The following is a 16,622-nucleotide window of genomic DNA, read 5'->3' as shown; positions in this document are numbered from 1 at the left end:
CCACCACCATGATTCAATTACCTCCCACCAGGTCCCTTCCACGACTTGTGGGAATTATGGGAGCTACAATTCAAGATGAGATTTGAGGGGGGACACAGCCAAAACATACCAGTAATTAAACAAAACTCACGGAGTTCACACTGCCTGAATTGACCTCCATGGTATTTCAACAAAGTGAGCAGTAGGTTCATTCAGTTTGGGCTTTTTAGGGTCAGTTATAGCAACAGTGGTGGAACTAGCAGAATAAGCTGCTGTGCCAAATCTCACTAAGCTGCCTCCTCCCCAGAGCTTTAAGAAGACACATCCTGCATAGATGAGGAAGAGGCAGGTGTTTTTAGGAAACATAAAGACACTCGTTATGACAGATAGTAGATTGGAGGATGGGGGAGATGGGTGGAGCACTATGGAGAAGTGTATGAGTTGTGTTAAGAAGCATGCAGATTCTCAATTCTGGACTTGGATGAAAGCAAAGATACTCCCAGAGGGGTTTTAACCAGAGAGACACATGGTCAATTCTGCATATTAGCAGGACCATGTTGAGGAACAGATCAGAGCTGGAAGATTAGAATCAGAGGCTCAACGGGAGACATGAGAACAATTCAGAGCAGAATGATGAAGGATTACGTGTTTCAGAGAAATACTGAAGTAGCAGCATTCAGAGTCGGTAACCAGTTCATACGGGGAGTGAAAGAGCAGAAAAGTTGAGAATCTTGCTCAGTTTTCTAATGTGGGTGTCTGAACAAGGTGATGCCATTTGAAAAAAAAAAACAGGGACTGGTTTAGGGAAACGGGTTAAAGATTATGAATTTAGTTCTATGTATAGTGAGCATAATTGGGCTGAGAAATTTCAGTGAACTGGATGGGACCCAGAAGGTCCACTGGGTCTTTGTTTTCATGGTGAAACTACCTTAGAATAACTTGTTCTTGAAAGTATTTGTAGAAGCAATGCATCTGAGGATCTCACAACAATTCTGGCAAAATTGAAGCTTCCACCATTATTCTAGTAAATTATTTATGAAGAATTGAATATCTACTGTGTGTCAGGCCTGTGCTGGGATGCAGAGGTGACCAACAAGTTCTTTGTCCTCTAAAAGCTCATAGTATCTGGGCCTGAGAGAGTTAACAAGAGTAGGTAAGAATGGGGGTTGGGTAGGGGGATGAAAGTCATAGAAAAGAAGAGCCCACCTATCTCCTAGGTAACAGGTAACCACCTTCTCCAGGGATACAAGGTCAGCAGGCCACACAGGTTATGTGCTGCCTTCATCTGATACAAGAAGTCACTCACAGGAGGAAGAGGAGAAAGTAACTAAAAATAACGTGGTTTCTGATTTGAGTATATTGCAACATTCTTTGGGTTGTTTTAAGGAACAAGTGCCTATGTTCTTTCAGGAAGAACTTGGAAATCAGCAAGCATGGGTGATTTGAGTCATTAAATGTTTGAAGCCTAATCCAGGCTTCTAGAAATCCTTCAGACACTGCTCCTACCTAAGCGGAAAACAGAACTTAATTTTCTTCTCCCCTCTCTCTTCTTCTCCTGCCCTAATTCTCTCTCTCATATTTTCTTGTCTCTCTTTCTAGAATGCAGTTGCTAAGAAATAAGTTTATTTCATCCCTTTGCTCTCCAGTCAATGGCACAATGTCACCAAAGTTGCAGGTTTAATATCAAACCTCTTTTTTGTGTGTTTGTGTTCCATCCAACCAGCTTCATGTTCATCTTCAGGGCTGAACCCGTCAAAGTCTAGCCAAGCTGATAGGTCAAGTCACTATTTTTTTTTTTTTTTTGAGATGGAGTCTCGCCCTGTCACCCAGGCTGGAGTGCAATGGCGCGATCTCAGCTCACTGCAACCTCCACCTCCTGGGTTCAAGCGATTCTCCTGCCTCAGTCTCCCGAGTAGCTGGGACTACAGGTGTACATCATCACGCCCGGCTAATTTTTTGTATCTTTAGTAGAGACAGGGTTTCACCATGTTGTCCAGGTTGGTCTCGAACTCCTGACCTCATGACCCAGCCACCTCAGCCTCCCAAAATGCTGGGATTACAGGCATGGGCCACTGCACCTGGCCAGTGTCTCAGCTCTTTTAGAGTCTACCTATCTTCTTCAGAAGCCCTTATTATAAGGTGATAAGACCCCCCAATTACCCATCTTTCAATCTTTCAAAAGTTGTCTTATCCATGAAGCCTCTTCCCAAATGGACCTGATCCCTCTTCCTTGAAGCTCACATAGTGCTTGACATGCATCTTTCTCTCTTTCTGCTTTTATAACGATGACCTATATGGACAGTAACCTTCACTGTTGCATTCCTAGTGCCTGGCATAGTTACAGGAACATTCTTCGGCAGATGGAGCAATTTGTCCGCTATATCCTCAGTTCCTATCACAGTGCTAACTAGCAGGCTCTTAACAGCAAACAAATACATGAACGTAAACTCTTCTTTTCCCCCACAATCAACAGGTAGGAAGGATTAGATGAGTTATTACTCTATGGTTCTCCTTATTTCCCCGGACCCTTGCACTCAGCTTAGTTTACTATTTTGCACATGGTTAGTACTGGGTACACATTCCAAAAATCATTTTGGTGAGGAATTCTCAGCTTCTTTGCAACTTTTACATAAATCTAAAACTATTCCAAAATACAAATTGAGTAAGACAATTAATTTGATCTTCCTTGGGAGTTGATTTTCTACCAGTGAACCACTGGAACTCTTGGCAAGTTCTTTTTTATAGCTCTTTCCATTGAGAACTCTACCTTTCATTTAACAAATAAATTTAATTGAAAAACATTTGTATAGCACTTATTATGTACCAAGGACCATTCTGGGTCTTTTCTAAATATCTTTCATTGACTCCTCATAATAATCCTATGGCAGTAGTAACCCCTTTCTACAAATGAAGAAAGTGAGGCATAGAGAAGTTAGCTAATAGTCATCAGGAGACATAAAACAGCACAAAGTCTGTTCATCACAGGTTGTAATTCCTTTTCTGGGACTTCTTTTTTCATAAGCTGAGGAATGGCTTCATTTCCATTTGGTCTGAACAGACAGTGTATGGGATTCTGTCACTGGAGAAACTTTGAACAAGGGCAACATTGTATAGCTCAGAGAGAGAGGCTACCAGGTTTGCTTTCCCTGGACACGTCAAGGAAGAAAGAATGATCTTTCTTTCCATTCTTCTGTATATGAAACCAGCTTCATGTTCATCTTCAGCGGCTGAACCCAAGTCAAAGTCCAGCCAAGCTGACAGGTCAAGTCACTACTTTATTCTTTTTTTTTTTTTTTTTTTTTTTTTTTTTTTTTTTTTTTTTTGAGACGGAGTCTTGCTCTGTCACCCAGGCTGGAGTGCCGTGGCACAACCTTGGCTCACTGCAACCTCCACCTCCCAGGTTCAAGCAATTCTCCTGCCTCAGCTCCCCTAGCAGCTGGAATTACAGGCACCTGCCACCATGCCAGGCTAATTTGTGTATTTTTAGTAGAGACGGGGTTTCACCATATTGTCCAGGCTGGTCTCGAACTCCTGATCTCAGGTGATCCGCCTGCCTTGGCCTCCCAAAGTGTTGGTGAGCCTCCAGGCCCAGCCATCACTACTTTATTCTTGCTGGTAAGATTGAGAGATGATTCATTTTTGTACCACATATACTACATGTTTTTCTAATTGTCTGGGTTAGCTTGTCCATTCCCAGATGTTTTCACTACCTCCTCTATGCTGGCCACTCTCCCCAAACTCTGTCTCCAGGCTTCTCTTCTGAGATCCAGGCCTGCATATCCCTCTGCCTTGTACAGTGAGGGACCACCATCTCCTGGCCACTTAAGCTATCCCTGTGGTCACCCACGCTGCCTTTGTAGCCTTATCCCCTGCTCCTTCACAGACTCTCTTTCCTGTTACATCACCTCATCTGCAAGGTTCAGATGCCTCTCTTTCCAACCTGTAGCCTATGATCTTCCTTCTCTTCTTCCTGAAGTAAATTCTACACCTTGGTCTATCTGGTGGGTTTCTACTCTTTTATAGCTCATTCCAAATATCTTCTTCTCTTGGAAACCTAGGTTGCAGATAAGTTGCTTTGCTGTTGCCTGACATTGACTGTCGAGTTCACCAATTCCCAATGCCACAAGCTTACTTACAAGTCTGGTCTAAAATGAATTTGTTAGCCAAACATGGTGGCGTGTGCCTATAGTCCCAAATACTCAGGAGGCTGAGGTGGGAGGATCACTTGATCCCAGGAGGTCGAGGCTGCAGTGAGACAAAATTGTGCCACTGCACTCACTCCTGGGCAACAAAGCAAGACCCTGTCTCTAAAAATAAAAATTAGGCCAGGCGCAGTGGCTCACACCTGTAATCTCAGCACTTTGGGAGGCTGAGGCGGGTGAATCTCCTGAGGTCAGGCGTTTGAGACCAGCCTAGCCAAGTGATATAGCCCCATCTCTACTAAAAATACAAAAAATTAGCTGGGTATGGTGGCCGGCGCCTGTAATCCCAGCTACTTGGGAGGCTGAGGCAGGAGAATCGCTTGAACCTGGGAGGCAAAGGTTGCAGCGAGCCGAGATCACGCCACTGTACTCTAGCCTGGGCAACAGGCTAATTAATTAATTAAAATTATATTAAATTAAAAAACGAATTAATTTTAACTTTTCTCAAGAGCTATTTTAATGGACAACTAAACTGCACAGTCTTAAATATATAATTAGATGAGTTTTGACAAACACAAACACTCATTAAGTAAATATCTCAGTCAAGAATTAGAATATTATCATCAGCCCAGAACATTCTCTCATGCCTCTTCTTCCAGTCAATCCCCACCCCCACCCCATAAGTAACTATTGTTCCAGTACCTCTCACCAAAGCCTCAACTTGTTTGACCTCAATTTTATATAAATGGAATCATGCAATATTCTTTTCTTCGTTTTGGTCTGGCTTCTTTCACTCAACATGTTTTTTGAGTTTGATCCACGTTGTTTTCTATCTCGGTAGTTTCTTCTTTTTCACTGCTGAGCAGTATTCCATGGTATGAAGATACTGTATCCTGAGTTGGTTTGTCCATGCTCCTGCTGATGGACATTTGGCTTGTTTCCAGTTTCATGCTACTGTGAATAAAGCTGCTGAAAATACTCTTTTACACATCTTTTGTGAGCATATGTTTTTCCTTTTCTTAGGTAAATATCCCCTGAAATTGTCTGACCCTCCTACTACCAACTCATCAAACTCATTTTCTATCTCAAACGTTTTCATTGTTTCTCCATGGCTTAAAGTTGCGGTCCAAGTTTTCCTTTTTTTTTTTGAGACGGAGTTTCACTCTTTTTGCCCAAGCTGAAGTACAATGGCACAATCTTGGCTCACTGCAACCTCCGCCTCCTGGGTGCAAGTGATTCTCCTGCCTCAGCCTCCCGAGTAGCTGGGATTACAGGTGCGCACCACGATGCCCGGCTAATTTTTTATATTTTTAGTAGAAACGGGGTTTCACCATGTTGGCCAGGCTGGTCTCAAACTCCTGACCTCAGACAATCCACCTGCCTCGACTTCCCAAACTGCTGGGATTACAGGCATGAGCCACCGCACCTGACCCAGTCCAAGTTTTTAAGGACCACCCTTTCAATAAAACCATGAGGGAGCCCTAATGAACCCCAACACTCAGAGGAGCCAAGAGATTTTCCCAAGGTTGTTGCCCAAGAGACAAAAAAGGACTGGAAGGTAGAGTTTCTGAGCCCAAGCCTACCTCTTTCCCTTCTGGGAAGAATAATGCTGCCAAAAGGTGGGTGTTTTGGGAGCAGCATCAGCTCAATTCCACCTTCAGATTTGCCCACTTTTTTGCTTTTCCTCCCATCAGTGTTTCAGAGCCCTCAGGCCATCCTAACAGTGCAGGTTCTACAAAGGGCAAGAACTCCAAGTCCAACAACCATTTATCTGCTTTGTCTTCTTCTTGCTACCCCTGCAAGTAGATACTGACTGGTTTGCTACAGATATTCCGGCATTCTTTGATAATCCTGCCCTGGAGGGGAGGGGCTAGATATTTGAGCCATTCAACTGTAATTCACACGGTGCCAGAATCAATCCAAAGGAAACCTTTGAGTATCTATTTTATACCAGATACAGGGAAGCAAAGATGGCCAAGGTCTAGTCACGAGCTTCAGGGCACACATGGCCCAGTGAAGGCAAATAGATGAGGAAATACTGCAAACAAGACAGGTCTTGGCACTAGCTGTTAATGGTGAAGGGAGACTCCTCTCCTGGAGGAGTTAAGACTGGAAGTTTTCCTGGAGGTGACAGCATTTGTGGTAATCCTTGAAAGTTGATTTATTAAATTTCTATACTTGGAGATAGAATAGTGTGAGCAAAATCCTAGAGATGGAAGAGTTCAAAAAAGATAATGAAGGCAGTGCCAGGAGAGTGTGGCTGGAGTTGATCATTCAAGTCAATAGTGGGAGGCAGAGGGGTGAGGTTGGCAACTGATTTGGACCAGGCCACTGAGAGTCCCAAATGCTGCCTCCATACAGCTTGACTTTTCCTGATGGGGATCGTTAGGCAGATCCTTGCTTTAGAAAGATGCTGGATAGTTTAGAAGATGGGGTTTAGAGGAGAAAAAAGGAGTGAAGTGTCCCCAAAAGAAAGGTGCAGGTGAGAGATGACATAGGCTTAGATGACAGAAACCATGGTGAAAAAGGCACAAAGGCACTTCTCCCAGCAGAGAAAAAGTGACGTTTTAAAGGACAGGTGTTAGCAAAGCAGGAAAGAAAATGACTCTAAGGCTGGGCACTATAGGTGGCAACCTCAAGGACAGAAGTCCTCACCATAGAAAGTGGTAGCATCGGACAAGCTTGAGATAAGCGGTGATGGAGATGTGGTCAGGGCCTGCTCTGGGGAAACTTGTACAAGCATGAGAGGTGAGCACACTTCTTCACTGGCCCCAAAGCAGCAGGCCTGGCAAAGCCAGCTAGAATGTTTTGTTTATTTGTTGGTTGGTTGGTTTTTGAGAAAGAGTCCCACTTTGTCACCCAGGCTGGAGTGTAGTGGCATGATCTTGGCTCACTACAGCCTTCGCCTCCTGAGTTCAAGCGATTCTCCTGCCTCAGCCTCCCAAGTAGCTGGGATTACAGGCACGGGCCACCACGCCCGGCTAATTTTTGTATTTTTAGTAGAGATGAGGTTTCGCCATGATGCCCAGGCTGGTCTCGAACTCCTGTCCTCAAGTGATCTGCCTGCCTCAGACTCCCAAAGCACTGGGATTATAGGCATGAGCCACCGTGCCCAGCCTCTGTTTTTATGTTTGTTTGGTTTTTAAGCCTGTTTTGGGCAAACAGTACCTCAGACTCCTGAGAGCTGAAATAAAGGGAGTCTCTCTTGAGGGTCAATCAACCACTGAAACAAAAAAATTGGGAGGAAATACTCTTCCCCTCCTCACCAGCCCTCTTCTAGCAGAGAAGGTGACAGCTGGAGAGTAGGGAAACCCAAGTTCAAAGGTCACCATTTAACTATGAGATCTTGAAAAAGTCGCTTTCGACTTTCTCTATGATCCTCGATTTCCTTATCCGTGTAATGCCTGCCTAAGTGTCCTCACAGGCTTATTAGGAGGATCAAGTGAAAATGCACGTGAATGCAGTTTCAGAGTATAGAGTGCTACTCAAATATAACATACTCTCTTTCTCATTATTATACTGCTATTATTATATGCTGCCTGCCAGGAGGGGAGAGTTAATTACCTGACCATCTCTTTAACTATGCCAGCACCCAGAGAAGTTAAAACTACCTTTTTTTAATCCTGTTTTGCCCAAGAAAATTTAAATGCACTTCTGTGCCCACAGCACTCCCGCAAATATGGTGAATGTTCCTAAAACCCACCGGACTTTCTGTAACAAGTGTGTCAAGCACCAGTCCCACAAAGTGACACAGAATGAGATGGGCAAAGATTCTCTGTATGCCCAGGGAAAGAAGTGCTATAATAGGAAGCCAAGTGGCTATTGTGGGCAGACTGAGCCCATTTTCAGGAAAAAGGCTAAAACTACAAAGAAGATTGTGCTGAGGCTTGAGTGCATTGAGCCCAACTGCAGATCTACAAAAGTGCTGGCCATTAAGAGATACAAGGATTTTGAACTGGGAGGAGGTACAAAGACAAAGGGCCAAGCGATCCAGTTCTAAGTGTCATCTTTTGTTTTATGATGAAGACAATAAAACTTTGAGTGTATGTTCACTTCAAAAAAACAAAAACAGAAAATTTAAATGTCTAGTGTGTATTGACCGGAAAGAATGACATGTTTTATTGCATTTTTCTCAGTAGCAATTATCCATGAAAAAGAACCATGTCCCTTGGCTTGAGGGTTTTAAGCAAGACTTACTTTTTTTCCTCTTAAAGAACTTCTAAGGATTTCTGCAAACACCAAATCACCCTTGAATTCTTTTATTTCCTATTGATTATCCACACAAAAAAAATAATTCTGGCTAGTATAATAATAGGCTATACCATTCTGTAGAACATGGAGGATTCATTCAGATGAACATTACTAGAGGATCCAGATAGAGCATGGAACATGAAGCCAAAGGAACCTCATAGGCTCCCCATCTCATCCTTTGATAGGGGCTCATGCCTCAAGGGGCATTCTGATGGAAGAGGGCTTTTCGTATCAAGGGAGACCACTTCTCATGGAGAAAGAAAACCAGACTATGTGCTGGGGGTGGAAAGTTGTCGGCCGTGTCTGTAACATGGATCTGCGGAACACATACACCCTCCACCATTACCACTGCTAAAGAGACTGTATGGCCCATTCTCAGGGGAACTAAACAAGGTTCTCACATTCCACGAGTTTGTAGAGTCCCTCGGAGTTATTACAAGGCAAGCTGTTGACCATATATAGCACTGCTCAAAAGGGCCTTATTTGTGGGAATTTTCTGTTTAATTGTATTTTTGATCAACAAGAATGTGACTTCATTACCTCAGCATCAATTCAGTAAGATTTTTCTGCCTCTTCGTGTCAGATACACTGCCATTAGCCCTGCCTTATACAGCCCTGCCTGCTGCACAGTGCTTACGGCCCAGTGTCTTAGAATGACTGAGTTGAAGAGCAAGATGTGACTATTGAGAGATTTCACAATTTGGAATGCTGTACCTCTAACATGTTTTTCTTTTTCCACTTGTTTGTTTTTGTAACTCATGGTTACTCTTTTTCCAATCCAGAATGAAATAGAAATTGAGAAATAATCAGGTTAACTCAACCCATGCAGACAGAGAAGCTGGTCAATGAGAACTCCCAACTGCACATGGAGCTGAGACGTTCTGTCCTGCTGCCCACGGTGGTTAGATTAACCTAAACCCATCAGAAAGCTAACCATCCTTAGCCAGCTCAACAAAGACTTCAGCTTGCAACATAGGAAAATGCAGAGCAAAAAATACTATGATAAAAAGAGTTTGGGAGAGATTCAAGGAAAAAAAATGTAAAGAGAGCATTGAGGAAACAGGCTTGCAAATCCGCATGAAGGACACACAAGAGAATCCTTTTCAAGGCTGAATTGGTGACTAGACCAATTTTACCCTCCCTTAGAAAAACTGGCATTGATTAGTGAGTGTGACTGTATGGGCTATTTGGAGCTTTAGTTTTCATTCCAAGAAACTGGCAGCGTCTCTCACCACGGATCTCCCCAAATTGATGGATGGTAGCAATTATGTAGAGCTATTTGTGTAATGTGTTGTAATAGCAGCACACGTTGGCTGTCACTTTGACCCAGACAGCCCCTTGCCCAACTATAAAGAAACCCCATCACAGAGCCGCCTTCAACAAGGAGCCAAGAAAAAAAGAAAAAAATCTTCATCCCACCCCGCCTCTCAAGGAAATAGAAATTTTTAAAGCCTTCGAGAAAATAATGCCCCGTTGATAGGAAGAGTTAAAATTGGACTTTGTGGTTTATCAGTCCATCTGAGCATGTATATTTCTGCTCATTCCTAGAGCAAACAAAGGTTATTAAAGACTAAAGAAACTTCTTCCACTCAGTGGATGTTTAATGACTTTTCACATTAAGGCCACATCATTGGTCTTGTCTGCAGGGGCATGCAAAGGTGAAACAGAGCCTTGGTGCTCAGGAAGCAAAGTGCCTGGTGTCCTTAAGATGAGAACAGCAATAATAATCACACCTTTCATGTACCGTGTACCGGGCATTGTACCAAGTGCTTCAACACATGATCCCTTATAACACTCGGATAGGACCATCTCCCTTCCTGGGCCCTTGACTCTTCTCACTGATCTTTTTGTTTGTTTTTATTTTTGAGAGAGGGCCTCACTCTGTCTTCCAGGCTGGAGTGCAGTGGCACCATCTCTGCTTACTGCAAACTCACAGCCTCCTGGGCTCAGGTGATTCTTCTACTTCAGCCTCTTGAGTAGCTGGGACCACAGGCAGGCACCATCATGCCTGGATAATTTTTCATGTTTTTGGTAGAGACAGGGTTTTGCCATGTTGCCCAGGCTGGTCTCCAACTCCTGGACTCAAGAGATCCACCCACCTCAGCCTCCAAAAGTGCTGGAATTACAGGCATGAACCACACACCCAGCCTCTCACTGATCTCTTTACTCTTCCCTGAACACTGGATGTGCTCCTGCCTCGGGATCTGGCACTGTTTTCTCCAAGGACCATTCTTTCCCCAGATATCCAGGTCTCACTCCCTCACTGCATGCAGGTTTCTGCTCCAATATCACCGTATCTGGCAAGCCTTCTCTTGATCACTGCAGGTAAACTAGCAATGTTGTCACCTCACCCCACTTATTTGTCTTCGGTGACCTTGTCACTCCTAGCAAATTAGATATCCATTTGAAATTGATCTGGAATCGGGCAGTGGTAATGGTTGCACAACTTTGTGATACACTAAAAACCTCTGAATTATACACTTTCAGAGGGTAGAATTTATAGTATGTGAAGTCTATCTCAACATAGCTGTTTAATAAAATAGAATAAAAGTTGCTGCCATCTTTCTCCCCTGCGGGGAGACAAATAAGAGTTGTTTTTGTTATGTTTTATTTATTTATTTTTTTAAACAAGTTCTCACCCTGTCATCCAGGCTGGAGTACAGTAGTGCTATCTTAGGTCATTGCAACCTCCACCTCCGACTAGGTTCAAGCAATCCTTTCACTTCAGCCTCCCAAATAACTGAAACTACAGGTGCATACTACCACTCCCAGCAATTTTTTGTAGAAATGGGTTTTGCCATGTTGCCCAGGCTGGTCTCAAACTCCTGGACTCAAGTGTTATCTGCCCACCTTGGCCTCCAAATGTGCTGGAATTACAGGCATGAGCCACCATGCCCAGCCTGTCCTAGCTATTTTCTTGAGGTCTAGAGAATCATGAACACAAAGCAGGCACTCAATAAACATTTGCTGAATGAATAAACATGTGAGAAGAAACCTTGAAAACTAAAAAAACATTAATTAGCCGCAAGGATGTTAGTGTTTTTATTCCACAGATAATGATAGGTTTCTTCTAGAAGACAGAACAAGATAACTTCTGGCACAGTTTGTCTGCTTCTCAAATAATTAGTTGGGCTTCTAGACTTTCTTCTTTTTTTTTCTCTATTTTTTTTTAGTCAACTGCAATGTCATCAAGCTGAGAGAACTAAAAAGAACACTTCATCACATAAATAGAATCAGGGATAAAAAAACCTTATGATCGTTTCATTAGATGCTAAAAATTTAAATAAAATGCAACATTGCTTTATGATAAAAGCTCTCAACAAACAGCATATAGAAGGAACATCTCAACACAATAAAGACCATATAGGACAAGCCTACAGCTAATACACTGAATGGGAAAAAACTGAAAGCACTTCCACTAAGATCTGGACCAAGACAAGGATTCCCACTTTCACTGCTTTTATTTAACATAGTACTAGAAGTCCTAGCCAGAGTAATTTGGCAAGAGAAATAAATAAAGGGCATCCAAATTGGAAAGGAGAAAGTCGGATTATCTTTGTTTGCAGATGACACAATCTTATATTTACAAAAACCTTTAGGCTCCACCAAAAACCCTTAGAACTGATAAACGAATTTAGTGAAGTTACAGGACACAAAATCAACATACAAAAATCGATAGTGTTGCCATACACTAACAGCAATCAATCTGAAAAAGAAATCAGGAAAGCAATACAATTTGCAATAAACACACACACACCCTAGGAATAAATTTAACCAAAAAAGTAAAAGATCTCTCACTGATGAGAGAAATTGAAAAGGACAGAAAAAAATGGAAAGATATCCTACATTCATGAATTGAAAGAATTAATATTGATAAAATGTCTGTACTACCCAAAACAATCTACAGATTTAATATAATCTCTATTAAAATACCGGTGACATTTTTTGCAGAAATAAAACAAATAATCCTAAAACTTATGTTGCACTAGGAAAGACCTCAAATAGCTAAACCAATCCTGAGCAAAGAGAACAAACCTGGAGGCATCATACTATCTGATTTCAAGTTATACTGCAAAGCTATAATAACCAACACAGCATGGTACTGGCATAAAAACAGACACATAGATCAATAAAACAGGGTAGAGAAACAATAAACAAATCCACACACAGTCAACTAATTTTTGACAAAGGCATCAAGAACATACACTGGGGAAATGACAGTGTCCTTAATAAATAGCTCTGGAAAAACTGGATACTCATATGCAGAAGAATGAAACTAGATTTCTATCTTCCACCATACACAAAAATCAACTCAAAATTGATTAGACTTAAATGTAAGACCCGAAAGTATGAAACTATTAGAAGAAAACATTGGAGAAATGCTATAGGACCTTTGTCTGGGCAAAGATTTTTTTGGTGTAAGGCCTCAAAAGCACAGACAACAAAAGCAAAAATAGACAAATGGAACTAAATCAGCTAAAAAGCTTCTCCATAGCAAAGAAAACACTTAACAAAGTAAAGAGACAACCTACAGAATGGTAGAAAATATTTGCAAACTATCCATCTGACAAGAGATTAATAACCAGAATATATAAGAAACTAAAACACCTCAATAGCAGAAAAACAAATAATCTTCCTTAAACATGGGCAAAACACCTGAATAGACATTTCTCAAAAGAAGAAATATAAATGGAAGCTGGAAGTGGTAGTGCGTGCCTGTAGTCCCAGCTGCTTGGGAGGCTGAGGTGGATCACTTGAGCCCAAGAGTTTGAGGCTAGCCTGAGAAACATAGCAAGACCCCATCAAGAAGGAAAAGGAGAAAGGGTAAGGTAGGGGGAAGGGGAGAAGAAGAAAAAGGAGGAGGAGGAGGAGAAATATAAATGGCTTACAGGTATATTTTAAAATGTTCAACATCACTAATCATCGGGGAAATGCAAATCAAAACCACAGTGTGATATCATCTCACCCAGTTAGAATGGCTATTATCAAAAAGACAAATAATAACAAGTGCTGGTGAGGATGCAGAAAAGGGGAATGCTAGGACACTACTGATGGCAAAGTAGAACAGCCATTATGAAAAACAGTATGGGGGTTCCCCCAAAAAACTAAAAATAGAACTACCATATGATTCAGCAATGCCACTGCTGGATATATCTCCAAAAGAAAGAGAATCAGTATGTCAAAGAGATATCTGCACCCCCCTATGTTTACTGCAGCACTATTCATAATAACCAAGATATGAGATCAACCCAAGCATACATCAACAGATGAATGAAGAAAATATGGTACATATACACAATGGTGTATTATTCAGCCTTAAAAAAAAAAAAAAAAGTCTGTCATTTACAGCAACATGGATAGAACTAGAGGTGATTATGTTAAGTGAAATAAGCCAGGCACAGAAAAACAAATATTGTGTGTTCTCACTCATATCTATGAGCTAAAAAACAAAAAATGGATCTAATGGAGGTAGAGAGTAGAACAGTAATTACCAGAGACTGGAAAGGGAAGCTGGGATGGGGAGGAGGAAGAGAAGTTGGTTAATGGGTACAGATATACAGTCAGATTGAAAGAATAAGTTCTAGCATTTGATATTACAGTAAGAAAATTATAGTTAGCAGTTATTTATTATATATTTCAGAATAGCTAGAAGAGAATAATTATAATGTTCTCAATACAAAGAAAAGATAAATGTTGACTAGGTGCTGTGGCTCACACCTATAATCCCAGCACTTTGGGAGGCTGAAGCAGGAGGATCACTTGAGCCCAGCAGTTCAAGATCAGCCTGGGCAAAATAAGGAAACCCTGTCTCTACAAATAGTTTTAAAAATTTTGCCAGATGTGGTAGCATACGCCTGTGGTCCCAGCTACTTGAGAGGCTGAGGTGAGAGAATTGCCTGATCCCAGGAGGTAGAGGCTGCAGTGATCATGCCACTGCACTCAAGCCTCGGAGACAGAGTGAGACCTTGTCTTAAAACAAAAACGAAAAGATAAATGTTTGATGTGATAGATATCCTAATTACCTTTGATTATTATACATCGTATACATGTATCCAAATATTACATGTACCCCAGAAATATGTACAATTATGATACGTCAATAAAAGATAAAAATAAACAAGGAACACTTAACTGACAGACATTTCTTGATTCATACACTGGCTCTGCCAATTATAGTGTATGACCTCAAGTGAAATCACTTATTTCTTTGAAACTCAGTTCCTGGATTTATAAAATGGAGATTAAAACATCTCACTGGGTCCTTATGAGGATGGAATAACAGAATGTACATGGAATAGTCTAGCACTTCTAGATATATAACAGCCAGCCAAGAAATGTCCAGATATCTGCCAAAACATCAGTGACAGATCTTAAGGGAACTCAAACTACAGTTTTTCAGTAGCCTCACAAAAATAAAATTCAGTTCTCAAGAATTGTAAACCTGGATTTCAAAGCAATTAGAAAATGCAATGACTGCCCTTCCACAGGATGTCTGGTTACATCCCACTTCACCTCCCTGTCTTCCATCTTCGTGAATGCTGATTTTTCTACTCTGACTGCTGACTTCCCCTTCCACGCCAAGGATATCACTTAGCACAACAGAGTGGGGACACAGAGTGCTGGTTTTCCAGCCAGACAGGCCTAGGTATGAGCCTGAGATCTGCCTCATTGTAACCTTGAACAAGAAGCTTAGTCACTCAATTCTCAGTTTCCTTATCTAGTCAATAAGAATCATGTATCACGTGCAATTCTCTCACGTGCATGCTTTCCCTCTCTATCTTTATCTCTGTCTCTGTTTCTGTAGTTGAGCTAAAGTGAATGAAGTAACAGACACGCAAATACAATACATATTACTAATAATATAAGTACCTCTGTCCCCTACTCCACTCACTGGATGTCAGCTTTGAGAACTGTTCAGAAACGCATTATTGCATTCATTCAATCATTTAATATTTAATGAGCACCTACTCTGTGCCAGATGTCAGGTTTTTTTTTTGAGACGGAGCCTCGCTCAGTCGCCCAGGCTGGAGTGCAGTGGTGTGATCTCGGCTAACTACAAGCTCCGCCTCTCCCGCTTCACGCCATTCTCCTGCCTCAGCCTCAGATGTCAGGCTTTGAGGAAACAGGTTTACAAGACGGATGCAATCATTTGTTCATTCCCCTATGGAGCAGAGTCTGCAGGTCCTCAGGTGAAAGAACTCTCTATACTGCCCTCACACCACATTTCAAGAGAAGTGGTAAGATCCAGCTCTTTAAAGAGCAAGTAGCCCACTAGTACTTCTTCTTTTTCTTCTCCAAGGTCCCAGGATTCTAGGAATTTGAATTCCTGGAAAGAGAGGTCTTTTGTCTCTCCCCTTGGTCACACAAATAAGCTAAGGCAAACCATCTCTCTAGCTCCCAAGAGATCAGGATTCCTTGAAAAGATGACATCTGGGCCGGGCACGGTGACTCATGCCTGTAATCCCAGCACTTTGGGAGGCCGAGGCGGGTGGATCACGAAGTCAGGAGATCGAGACCATCCTGGCTAATATGGTGAAACCCCATCTCTACTAAAAATACAAAAAATTAGCCTGGCACGGTGGCGGGCGCCTGTAGTCCCAGCTACTCAGGAGGCTGAGGCAGGAGAATGGCATGAACCCGGGAGGCGGAGCTTGCAGTGAGCCGAGATTGCACCACTGCACTACAGCCTGGGCGACAGAGCGAGATTCTGTCTCAAAAAATAAAATAAAATAAAATAAAGAAAGAAAAGAGAAGACAGGACCCCAGTAGAGGGAGCTTCAAAGGATCACCAGAATGATCAGACTCCCTATTCACACTTGGAAACACTTCTTAGCTATTATTAGGAAGAGAAAGGACCTTCATGGATATACCATCTTCATGAACTTTCTTTGCAGCACTGAGGTTTTCTTTTCAAAAAGGAAGTTTCTCTTTCTTCCATGGACCAATAGCCTTTTTGAAAACAAAAGTATTAATCCTCATGGACAGGAAGACAATTTTAAGTTTTGGAGTGCGACAGGCAGGGTTTGACTCCCTGGCTCTCCTTGAAGAAAAAAAAAAAAAAAGCCTATGCAAACATCAGGGAACTTTATTTTATTGCTGGCCTTAATTACAATTTAGTGAGAGGAACACATCCTTCTTTCCAGGAGACACTGCCTACCCAGAGCTTGGAAAAGAAACAGAGTCCCCCTCTGGCCTTTGTCATCAACTTTTTGCCTCTTTAGTGTTTTTTTTGTTTGGTTTGGTTTGGTT

Source organism: Gorilla gorilla, chromosome 13 (genome assembly GCF_029281585.2).
Source record: "Gorilla gorilla gorilla isolate KB3781 chromosome 13, NHGRI_mGorGor1-v2.1_pri, whole genome shotgun sequence".
Lineage (NCBI taxonomy): Eukaryota > Metazoa > Chordata > Mammalia > Primates > Hominidae > Gorilla > Gorilla gorilla.
Note: the sequence above shows the minus strand (reverse complement) of the source record.